The 12,899-nt window shown below is 40.3% G+C and overlaps 1 pseudogene; it reads right to left on the minus strand.

Moving 5' to 3' along the window:
- The window catches only part of LOC105732105 (pre-mRNA-splicing factor RBM22-like), a 34,812-nt pseudogene that overhangs the window by 8,160 nt on the left and 13,753 nt on the right, over positions 1-12,899 (minus strand).

The raw sequence follows: 12,899 nt of genomic DNA on the forward strand, positions 1-12,899 counted from the left end.
ATCAGCGAACAGTGTCTATTACACAAGTTACATCAAGATCTGTGCGCTTCTTTCCAAAAGATAAATTATAAGCATTGTTACAAAATAAAAGAGTATGCAGTTTGTAAAATTCTTATGATGGGAGCCCTTCTTTGCCCAGAATTATGCTTGCTTGTCTTTCAATGTTCTCACTGAATTATAATAAGATGTCACTCAGAACCTACAGCTTCTGCCCTGGGGGATATACAAGAATGTCAGAACACCTCTCCATGGTATCAGGTGCCTATAGAGCTTTGCTGTGGATTATGGACCAACTCCTCAGTATCTGTTCCTAAGACCAAATGAACCATGCTGTCTTGGAAATGTTGATCTTGGACAGTAAATGGCATTGTGCAGACTGCTGAAAGCAGTCCCTATTAATGTTGTCCCTGATAGTGAATAAAGGGACAGTGTGAGCTTCCTTGGGCTGCTTTCTTTCTTGACGTACTGAAATTTTCGTTTCAATGGAATAAAAAAAATCAGAGAGGCCGGGTGCAATGGCTCACACCTGTAACCCCAACTGTGGAAGGCCAAGGTAGGAAGATCTCTTGTGCCCAGGAGTTCAACACCAGTATGGGCAACAGAGACCCATCTCTACAAAAAATAAGAAAAGTAGCTGGTCATGCTAGCATACACCTGTGGTTCCAGCTACTTAAGAGCTAGCTTGGGTCTAGGAGATCAAGGCTGCAGTGAGCTGTGATTGCACCACTGAACTTCCAGTCTAGATGACAGAGTGAGATACTGTCTGAAAAAAAAAGAAGAATCGGAAATGTCTGACCAGGTTGGGGCAGCATTCCTGTATTTCAGAGATCCTAAAACAACAACTTAGTACTAAATGCTATTACTCTTATAGTAATAATGATAGTATTTAGAGTAATAAAGAGATTCTCATCTGTTGCCCAGGCTGAGTGCAGTGGTACAATCACGGCGCATTGTAGCCTTGAACCTTTGGGCTCAAGTGGTCCTCCTGCGTCAGCCTCCTGAGTAGCTAAGACTACAAGTGCAGCTTACCGTGTCTGAGTAATTTTTTTTTTTTTTTGGTAGAGACGGGGCTTCACTATGTTGCCTGGGCTAGTCTTGAACTCCTGTCCTCAACAGATCCTTCTGCTTTGGCCTCCCAAATACTGGGATCACAGGCATGAGCCACCGTGCCTGGCACAAACACTATTTTTTTTTTTTTTTGAGATGGAGTCTTGCTTTGTCCCTTAGGCTGGAGTGCAGTGGCACAATTTGACTCACTGCAACCTCTACCTCCTGGGTTCTAGCGATTCTCCTGCCTCAGCCTCCTGAGTAGCTGGTATTACAGGTGCCCACCACCATGTCTGGCTAATTTTTGTATTTTTAGTAGAGGTGGAGTTTCACCACGTTGGCCAGGCTGGTTTTGAACTCCTGACCTCAGGTGATCCACCTGCCTCTGCATCCCAAAGTGCTGGGATTACAGGCATGAGCCATCACGCCTGGCCACAAACACTAATTTTTAAAGCACGTCAGGTTAGATTATTTTACAAATTAATATTCAAACTCACCAGAAACACTCTGAAATATGTGTAGGTGTGTGCACTGGTTTCTCAAATCCTATGTTTTCCTTATCATTACATTGAAACTCATTATAAAACAAAGGTTAATACTAGTTCTGTCATGACTAGCAAGAGCTATGATATCCTTTTAGGAAGTCATGTATGTTCATTTGTCTACTTGTTCATTCATGTATGCAAAAGTTACAGAACAGTGACCTTGTGCTAGGGACCAATATAAACACTAGGAACACAAAGGTGGGTGGCTTTCAGGGGGCTTATCTAAAGACCAAGGAGGAAAGTAGACGATGAGAAGCTATTACCAGCGTGATCAGTGCTAACGGCTGAATGGAACGAGAGTACATAGCCTGCCTGACGTGGTGGGAGGGATGTGAAGGAAAGCTCTTAGACATTGCCTCTTTGCTCAGTTCACCACCCGCCAAAAGAACTGCTCCCATGCCGAAGGACCCTCTGATGACACACCCGGCTACCTCCTCTTTCGCCTGTGTGTTTGAAATATCTAGGTGAGCTTGGCTTTGGTACTGTATCTCTTCTGTCATTCCTGTTCCAGAGAATAAGACTCAGTCCCAAGTGAAAATTTTTGCATTTGAAAATTCAAGTTGTATGAAATGTGTTTCCTACTTTGCACATTCTTTAAATTCAAGTGTCATATATTACATTTACTAAGAAGTAGAAATACTTGTACTTTCTAAACTGAGAAAACTAGCTGGTGGAAGTCAAAACTGATTCTAAACACATCTGATAGATTCTAAAAAGTGAAGGTACTTTAAGTGGCACTACCCTGGCACATGTTCATTTTAGATTGCCACGTAAACCAGTCCAACAGGTGTTAGGAGACAGATGTTCACCAAATGCTTAGCCCTCAGGGAGAAAACATTAACAAAATATGCAACATATTTCCCCTGCGTATCAGCAACTGAAGAAAGCATTTTACCATCTACTATCATGATTTCTAAACACAGTTTAAAAATATTTTATTGAATACCTACTATACTGCAAGCCGTACTAGTCATGGTGATAAGCCCCTGATGTACAAACCAAGCATCTTAATTCATTATTTCATGGTTAAATACATTCTAAAACTAAATTTTTTTCTCCACAAGTCTTCCTTCTCTTTAGGGTGTAAAAGACTCATCACTGAACTGAACCAATTCCATCTTCTTAGGAACTCACTGAGTGGAGGGAATTGCGAAGTCCTGTTGACTCTTCTGCCCTCTGCAGTTTCAAAGCTGTCCTCACTTTATCTTTGGCACCATTTTCCTGTAGGCCATAGAATCTGTCATCTTAACTACTGTAATAACATAAAAACTAATCTTCCTGCCACAGTTTTGGCCCTTTCTAATCCATTCTTATTCAACTGCTGCTAAAGTGACCACCTAAAACACAAAAAATGCATGAAATTACTCAACGTCACCCAGGCCTTCAGGATGCAGCCCAACACTCGAACACAGATCACTGCCTTCTCTTGTCTCACTTTTGTTATTTCTCTATCATGAGCATTTATGTCCCACTGTGTCCCCTTAACCACTGCAATTTACTTATTTTTCTCAGAGACAGGGTCTTGCTCTGTTGCCCAGGCTGGAGTGCAGTGGTACGATCATAGCTCATTGCCTCCTCAAACTCCTGGGCTTAAGCAATCCTCCTGCCTCAGCCTCCTGAGTAGCTGGGACCAAAGGCATGTTCCACCACGCCTGGCTATTTAATATTGTATTTTTTGTAGAGACGGGGTCTTGCTCTGTTGCCCAGGCTGGTCTTTAACTCCTGGGCTCAAGTGATCCTCCTGCCTTGGCCTCCAAAGTGCTGGGATTACAGGTGTGAGCTGCTGCTCCTGGCCAACTGCTGCAATTTTTAAAATGCTCTAAGTGTTCTCAAGTACTGGTGTCCCTCTCATGAGCCCATCCCAGACTGCTCCTTCCCAACCTCTACCCATGGCCCTCAATTAACTTTCTCCCCTCACTTTTTTAATTTCAGAAAAAATTCAAAAGTTGTAAGATTAGTGCAATAAACACACACATATCCTTTACTTATATTTACCAATTGTAAACATTTTGCCGCATTTGTGTTCACTCACTTTTCTCTATCCCCAAATATTTACTTTGCTGAATCATTTGAGAGTAAGTTGCAGGCATTATGACACTTTACTCTTAAATTTTTCAGCAAGTATCTCCTAAAAATAGGATACCCTCTTACATAACCATAATTCAATGATCACACTTAGGAAAATTTAATATTGAAATACTAAAATTTAATTTGAATATATAGTTGATGCTCGTATTTCTCCCCAGTTGGCTGACTTCTATTTGTCTTTCATGACTAAGCTCTAGGAAAATGATCTCCCGTCTCCCCACACTCCCTCTCTGTCCACACACAGAATACACTGGGTATCTCTCTTCTACACTTTTACTACCTTTTGTATACTTCTATTGAAGCACTTAGATACTATCATATTGCCTATTTTCTTTTCTGTAGTATCTGAAACTCATTTTAATTCTTCTAGCACTTCATAGACTACCCAGCATTTGTTGGTGACTGGATACATGAATGAATGAATGCATGATGAGACACTGAAGATTCTCATTCCACTCTCTCAATATAACTGGTCGATGCATGTCTCTAAACATTCTGGGCAATATATCATGTGTTCTCAATTTCACCCCTTATTTCAAACACTGCTGTGGTGTCCAGGCATTTGTGGGCTTCTTGTAGCCTTGTGCGGATGCAACCTCACAGTACCTGCTTTTGGCCTCTGGTCCTGGTTTCTGGCCCCAGGGCTATGTTGGAGCTGTGACACGGGAGTCGCATGGGAACCACTTAGCACTCGGGCATACAATCTGGAAACAGGGGACAGTTAAGGCCTGTATGCTTGCCCTTGACCACTGAGGGACAAGAGCTCATAGAAAAATGCTTGACTCGTTTTTAGCCCAGGATGGCCAATTCTGAGATGCCTTAAAAGGTTCCTCAGAAGCTCCCACAGGATCAAGTAGCAGATATTCATAATGGTTGCCAATTTGAAAGGAACCCTTGGGTTGGTTTTCTCTCCTTTCAGGGGTCATTTTTCTGTCTTCCACAGTCTATTCCTCGGTGTCACATTCCCAAATAAACTCCCTACCTTGAAATCGTTGGTACAGGCTTTGCTTTCAGGAGAGCCCAGACTAAGACAATGTGGTAACATAAAAGACCACTGGCTTGGGAGCCAGACAGACCTGACTTTGAAACCAAGTTTGCCCATTCACTAGCCATGACCTTGGGCACATAATTTAACTTCTCTCAGTCTCATTTTCCTCACTTTATAATTAAGATAATACTTTATAGGAGTATGGTAATTAGAAGCTTACCCTATATATACACACACGTAGAATATACACAAATTCCTAGAGTAATGATTGACTATAATAAACCACAATGGGTATCTGTCCAGCTTAGGAGCCATCCTCACTCTTCCATTTCTCTTAAAATTTACTACTCGTCCCATCAGTTTCCTGGGGATGGGTTCATGTACTCACATTTTTACTAGATTTTGTGACTATTAGCAACCACAATTCTAACTAGTGCATTGACTATTAACTAATACAGAATAAACAATGCCTAGAATTATAATAATCATCCTAAATTTATGAAAAGACAAACCACATTTCTATATTAAGTCTAAATTTCAGGAAGAAATTATCAACCTTTGAATGACAAATTTAAGAAAACTAGTTTGGATATCGATATCTCATTGGAATATGTTGTTTTGTTTATAACTAAGACTTTCAAATCTTTGGGGCCTCAAAAGTAGTCCTTATTTAAAAACTTATATTCGTAACCATTCTCCATTGTCAAAAAGGAATCTGCAAGGATTATTATGCTTGACATATTAATCTGTATGGATCTTACAAGATACTCCAGGTTGCTTATATGCTTTAGTGGGAAATAAGAATTATTCAAAAGGAAAATTCTATTTTCCCAATGGGAGAAGTGTCCAAAAGCTTCAAAGACCTCAGAAAAATTAGCTTTTGGAAGCTGCTGCCAGAGCTGTCAATAAGCAGGAGATACCAGTATGTCTTCCAAGAAACAATTCATTCAAACAAGTCATTGAAGCCAGGCGTGGTAGCCCATGCCTGTAACCCCAACACTTTAGGAGGCTGAGGCAGGCAGATCACCTGAGGTTGAGAGTTCGAGACCAGCCTGACCAACGTGGTGAAACCTCGTCTCTACTAAAAATACAAAAATTAGCCAGGCATGGTGTTGATCAATTGTAATCCCAGCTACTTGGGAGGCTGAGGTGGGAGAATTGCTTGAACCCAGGAGGCAGAAGTTGCAGTGAGCCGAGATTCTGCCATTGCACTCCAGCCTGGGCAATAAGAGAGAAACTCTTGTCTCAAAAAACAAAAACAAAACAAAACAAATCCTTGATAGTAAAACGAGGAGACATCTGCATCCCATGTCTATTGCAGCACTATTCTCAATAGCCAAGATATGGAGTCAACCTAGGTGTCCAACAATAGACGAATGAATGAAGAAAATGTGATATATACACACTATGGAGTACTATTCAGCCATAAAAAAGAGTGAAATCTCATCGTTCATAGAATGGGATGAAACTGGAAGATATTATTTTAAGTGAAAAAAGCCAGGAACAGAAAGTTAAACACCGCATGTTCTCACTCATATGTGAAAGCTAAAAAAAGTTGATCTCATAGAAGTAAAAAGTAGGACAGAGGATACTAGAGGTTGGAAGGGTAGGGAGAAGGGAGAGTGACAGAGAGATTTGTTAGAAGATACAAAATTACAGCTAGATAGAAGGAATAAGTTCTAGTGTTCTATAGCACTGTACAATGGCTATAGTTAATGTAATACATAGTTTCAAATAGCTAGAAGGCTATTGCACATTCTCAACACAAAGAAACAATAAACATTTGAGATGGTGGGTGTGCTAATTACCCTGATCTGATAACTATACATCATATATATGGAAATATAATTATGTACCCCCAAGAATATGTACAATTGCTATTTGTCAATTTAAAAAATAAATTAAAAAACTGTATCACTGAATACTTAAGACACTAATGTTAATTTACTTATATAACAAATTTAAAAAATTATTTCTTATGCTGTTTTTCAAAGATCATAACTTTTATGACTTTATATAAATATATCTACAATAATTGTATGATATGTTTTTGTAGTCTAATAAATTTTGCACTGAATTCCACATTTTAAAGGGTATTTTTTTCCATGTTTTCATCTTTATCTTTACATAGGGAGTTCTAACTGAAATAAGTTGCTCCTCAGTTCTAGAATTTAACCCTAAAAGTAATCAATGTGTTCCTCAACACTAGTTCCAGAGTTAAAAAGAAACAATGCCTAGTCTACGTTCCTTTGCATTTTATTTCATTTATTTTATTTTATTTTGTTTTGTTTTACTTAAATGTCTGTCTACCTGGTCCCCTTGATTAGGGAGCAAGCCTCTGAGTGTCAAGACCACGTTTTCATGTCTTGTGGCCCAGTGCCTAGCACAGAGCTCTGTCCATATCTATGCTCCAATACTTCTTGGCCTAAGAATCCTAGACTTACAAATTCACCTTGTAGATAAAAGGACTTTGGAGGTCATCTAACCCAATCCCTTAACTCTCCATCCTACTTCACCAACAACCAGCTCTTGCAAGACACTTCCAGGGGAAGAATCTATGCCGAGACAAATGATTTTATTAACCATCACAAAGCTAATGGTTACCTGATTCTTATTTAAACTTGGTCCAACCTTGCCTCTTTTTAGTCTTTGACCTAATGGCTCTAGTTCTCACCTAAAGAGTTATATGAAATATAGTTATGGAAAGAGAAGGGGACGTTGAGGAACAGGGCACAGGACAGACTTGAACCTCAGGTCTATCAATCCCATATGTGTTCATGTAGTTTTTGACTCTAGAACAGTTATGCCAGTGTCCCTGAGGTTCCTGTGCTTGGCTCCCTCCTTTTTTCACATGTCTGGCATCTCTTGTGTATGCCTGAGAAGGATCCATGCTAAAATTGTAATGACATATATACCTAAATTAGCAGCATACAACTTCCAAAAACCGAGCCCATGCAAGAGCTATTAAAAAAAGGATAATGAAGAGAACAGGATTTGAGTTGCTGCTTCTTGTGTTTCCCTTGGAGCCGTCCCAGACAAATATGGATCAGAAAACTTTTCTTGTGAATTCTAATTTGTGGTAGTCTAGAAATTTAACCCTTGCTACCTTGATTGACTGATTACAAGGAAAGGTTAAAAACAATCTTTCAATGGAAAGGTAAAAACAATAAAAAGAAAATAATATTCTAGATACTCTGCTCTCTGTAATATGATGCAATTCAGTTTATATTCACTTGGCAAAAGTGAACAGTGCTGAATTTTAAGAACTAGTGTCTATATCTTGCATCTCATTCTTAGCCAAAAGTGTGGAGTTTAAAACCATTTGCTCACCAAGACCTCAGCAGAATTTGTTTTTTTTTTAATAATTGAAGTAAAAACATAAGTTAGGTAAAAAAGATTTTTTTTTTTTAAGATGAAAAAATGTTCAACCTTTCTGGCTTTAGAGAAACAGGCATTAAATTGTCTGGGCTTTTAGCAATAATCCTAGTTGTTAGTGAAACACCAAGTCTGTCTCTAACAGCCACGGGCTATGAAATCTTCCTTTTTCCAAAGACATTCTGACAGATACAATCAAACCTTTCAAGTGTCCCACAGATACTGCAAATGTTGATCCTCAAAACCAAGAAGCTTTCTTTCCTTAGTCCCCTAGAGCAATGGTTTTCAAGTGTGATCCCGAATGAGGTTCATACCACTTGGGAACTTGTTAGAAATGCAAATTCTTGGGCCCCACCCCAGACCTACTGAATCAGAAACTCTGCGAGTAGGGCCGAGAAATGAGTTTTTCACAAGCCTCCAAGGGATTCTGATGCATGGTAAAATTTGAGGACCACCAATGCAGATGGGATTATAGTCTCCTTGAGGGCAAGGAGCAAACTTGTGGAAAGTGAACCCTGGCTCGTGACTCATAGCAGGTGTTCAGAATGTGTTGAATGAATAAATGATCTGTATCCTTTCCCAGAAAACTCTGAATCTCCAGTTATTTTAATTTTTAAAAATACCTTTTAAGGACTTCTCTAGAAATAAGTGACTCTGTTTCTTACACTGCCAAATGTACCTGGGGTGGGGGATGGGGGTGGAAGGAAAATCACCCCTGTTGAGAAGCACTGCCTTAGATCGTCCCTTACCAAGGTAGGTTAGGCACTGGCCTCACTCCAAGGCCAGTTGCTTCCTGTGCTTCTGGAGTGGCTAGGGAAGCACACTGTGGGAGAACGTTTCCTCACCATTGACAATGGTCGTTTACAAGACAATGGCTTATGTTACAGGGTAAACTCCCAACCCCTGTAAGATGGCCCAAGTTTCAATGCTGGTTTGCTGGTTTTGCTTCCTTGGCCAGTGAATTTAAATAACCTGTCAAAATATGAAGTGATGGAGGCCAGACTCAAACCAACTGTGTACTCTGCCCACACCTCTTCAGCAATATGGAATATCACAAAGGAGTGTTCAGAGATGTGCCTGTAGTAGGCTGCCTGCTCTAACACATGAGATCTAAATTTAGATAGCCACATAGGGAAATCAGTTTTTAAGAAAGCGGATGGAATTCAGCTGCAAATAGATGGACACCTGGAATTCTGGGAAGTTCTAGCTGCTGCTGCTCAACTAAGGCATAACTGAACTCAAGATTCACTAAAATGTATTTCAGCCTAAGTCTATCCATACTACTAAGAAGGGACTGAGAAGAAGGGCGTATATTAAAAGGCTAAAAATATCTACACTCGGAAACAGCAGATTATGAAAGGGTATGTGACTGACAATTATTAAATAATTAAGAGTATGACTAAGATGAATAGGCATTCATTCACCAAAATCTCATATTCCCAAAAAGCAGGAAAGGTAGTATAGTGCGACGGATGACGCCTTCACATGACTCAGATGTCATGTGTTTCTCACCATTGAGACTGGATCAGACCCCCAAAGCAACCCCTCCCGGCATTTACCAGAATGTGTAACTGTTTGCAGTGATTTGTGTAATTATTTGATTGTTTCTCTTGTATCCTGTACTAGTGAGGGTAGAGATTATATCCCACTTACCACTGCAGCTCTAGGATCCAGCTTCATAAACATCTGTTGAGTGAATGAATGAGAAAAGAGGACATCCCCAAAGAGGCTGCAAAGGAAAAAGCTAGGAAGACAGAAGCATCTGGAAAAACTAGGGTCATGTAAATCAAAGGAGGAAAAATGTTCCATGGTGGGGTGGTTGGCAGTGTCTAATACCACGAAGGCACCAAGTAGGATAAAGGTTAAAAATTAGCCTTTGGTTTTGGCAAATATGAAGCTTATCGGTAACTTTAGCAAGAACAGTTCCATCAGGGAACAGAAGTTAACTGCAGTGGGTTGAGTCATCAAGCAGGCATAAGGAAGTAGGGATACCCAATTACAGGTTACTCTTTGAAGACGCTCACATCTGAAGTTGCAGAGGCTCACATCTGAAGGTTAGGAGAATTAGGTCAGTAGCTAGAAGGAAATGTGGAGTGGAGGGGCTGTTTTTCCTCCCAAAGAGTATAAAGGTATAACACCGGATGAGACCACTTGAGACAAAAGCCAGTATCAATAGAGAAGTTAAACACATGCCTGAAGAGCTGGGAAGGGATCGGGTTGGGCTTAAAGAGGTAGGAGCATCTTTCTTACCCTGGGACAGAGAATAAAGAAGAAGGATAGGTTCCCATGGAGATAAAGTTCTAAGTGTAAGGAAGAGGCTCAGAAAATTCTAGCATTTTCTTTTTCCATGAAGGAGATGGCAAAGTCAACTGGCAGGAGAAAGGTGACAATACTGAAGGGTTGAGGAGCGATGGACATTTGAAATAACTTCATAGACCAGTAGAGGCTGGAGTTCATAAATCAGAATGGCTTCAGTTTATATACATTTTTCTCCAGCAGCATAAGATAACAGAGCGAGGTCTGCAGAAATGAAAGAGTAAGATAAGGATAGCTGGATCTAGTGCAAGGAAGGGAGCACCACAGTGGGAGCCACGTACCCCCTAAATTTAAAATTCACACTGAATTCCAACAACAGAAGGGCTCTCAGCAAGAGAGTGACAGATTTCAGAAGACTGAGACACATTCGGTAAGAAAGTAGGAGGAAAACTTGACTCTGGAATCAGGGTAGCCAATAGACAGCAGTATTTTCACAAAGGAGGGAAGAGTCAACAGTGACTTTCCAGTCTTGAGCTCAGGAGGAGGAGGCAACTCTACCTGATGGTATTAAGATTATGAAGGTAGCTGAGATCACCTGTCCTGTGTGTGTCAAATGAGAAGAATGACCAGGGTAAGTTCCCGAGGAGCACAGACATTAAGTGGAGCTGTGATGACAACAGAAGAGAGGCTTACAAAGGAGACTGAGCCACTGTCGTGAGACAGGTAGGACGCTGGAGGCAGAAGATATTCTTAAAGGAAGAACACTGCTGCCAAGGAGTCGGCCAACTGGTGACGAGACCCTGTTGAGAGAAAAAAGTCAGGGAAGTAGTAGGAACGATGACAGATGACACTGGGTTGGAGACTGAGGAGAGAGAAGTAGATGAGTGGAAACAGAGGGTAGATCACTCTTCTGAGACACTGAAGAGGGGAAATAAAGAAATAGAAATAAAGGGGAGTCACCAGAAAGGAATTTGTGGCTAAGCAGGAAGTTTTCTTTAAGACTGAAGACACATAAGCTGATTTAAATGCTGCTGGGGTAGAGTTCATAGACCCGGAAGACAGAAGAGAAAGTGGATCATCAAGAGAGTGGAAATGAGAGGAAAATCCCATCCACAGGAAACGCAGACCATGGGGGAGGGGCCAGAAGGACAGTAAAACATCAGCAACTGGTCCCCCAACTTCTGAGTGAATGTGGAGATACAATTAGGCAAAGGACTGCATCATCTCCCTGGCTAATGATGGGGTCAGAGAAAAAAGTGTCTTTTCTTATGCAGAAGTTAAGTTGTGATACATTTGGCCAGGCGTAGTGGCTCACACCTGTAATCTTAGCACTTTGGGAGGCCAAGGTGGGCCGATCACCTGAGGTCAGGAGTTCATGACTGGCCTGGTTAACATAGTGAAATCCTGCCTCTACTAAAAATAAAAAAAATTAGCCAGGCATGGTGGTGTGTGCCCATAATCCCACCTACTAGGTATGGCTGAGGCAGGAGCATTGCTTGAACCCAGGAGGCTGTGGTTGCAGTGAGCCAAGATTGCACCACTGCACTCCAGCCTGGGCGACAGAACTAGACTCTATATCAAAAAAAAAAAAAGAAAAAAAAAGAGATGTACTTATTGTCACTGTATAAATTTCCGTGTAAGAAATGCTAATATAGAAGTAAATTTATATATAAAATTATATATAACCACTACAAAATACTTACAGAGGTTTATAAAATTTATATATAAACTTATGTTTACATATAAAGTTCTATGTGAATGACTATAAAATACTCTTCATATGAAAAGTATATGAATTACATTATATACACTTACTTTTATATTAGAGTTTTTGTTATACAGAAGTAAGTTTATGTAGTGACAATAAATATTTCTCTAGAACGATTTCACATAAGTTATCCATTTCCAATAGTGAAAAGAAAAGCAGTCCCATACCAGTGACAGGGCTATGAATCTGAGAGGTACAAAGACTTCATTCTTAGAGACACTGAGGTCAGGGTATGGCCAACACATCTGAAGTTGACAGAATTGGCGCTGGGTTGGTAGGAGTATTACTATTGCAATGGCAGAGGCTTGGCCTTGATAACTAGCAAATCATTGGGAAAGATTCTGGTTTCCTCTGTTAGTATCTGAACTAGTGTGTTCTGAAAGGGTTATGGTTAAGATGGTTTATGGAAAGCACAAGATCAGTAAACCATAAAGGATTAGCTCCAAGAAGCAAGGAAATAGTCCAAGTGTTCATGGCAATGCCATGTGAGTGCCAGGCCTGGGATGTACGTTCTGCATAGTTTGGGGGGTAAAAATGGTGTCAGCCTCCAGAGCACAGTGCTTTAAGCCTCTAGTACTATTAACAGCAGAGTTTACTAGTCTAGAGCAGGAATTACAACTAGAAATTCTAAGGGCAATTACTTAGGCAAGTTTTACTAGAACGAGGAAGATCTGCTTCAAGGTCAAATCAATTTCTGCATTTATAGAAGCATCTAGATGTTCTCTGTTCAAAGAATGGGGTAAAATCCCCACAAATTTAATTTTTGATAGAATTTCCCCCATATTGCCTGGCCAATAGTGATAATATTGCTTGGCTATTATTAATAAAACAT

This window comes from Aotus nancymaae, unplaced genomic scaffold, assembly GCF_030222135.1.
Source record: "Aotus nancymaae isolate 86718 unplaced genomic scaffold, 86718_ANA_hifiasm-v0.15.2.pri h1tg000043l, whole genome shotgun sequence".
NCBI classification, from domain to species: Eukaryota; Metazoa; Chordata; class Mammalia; order Primates; family Aotidae; genus Aotus; species Aotus nancymaae.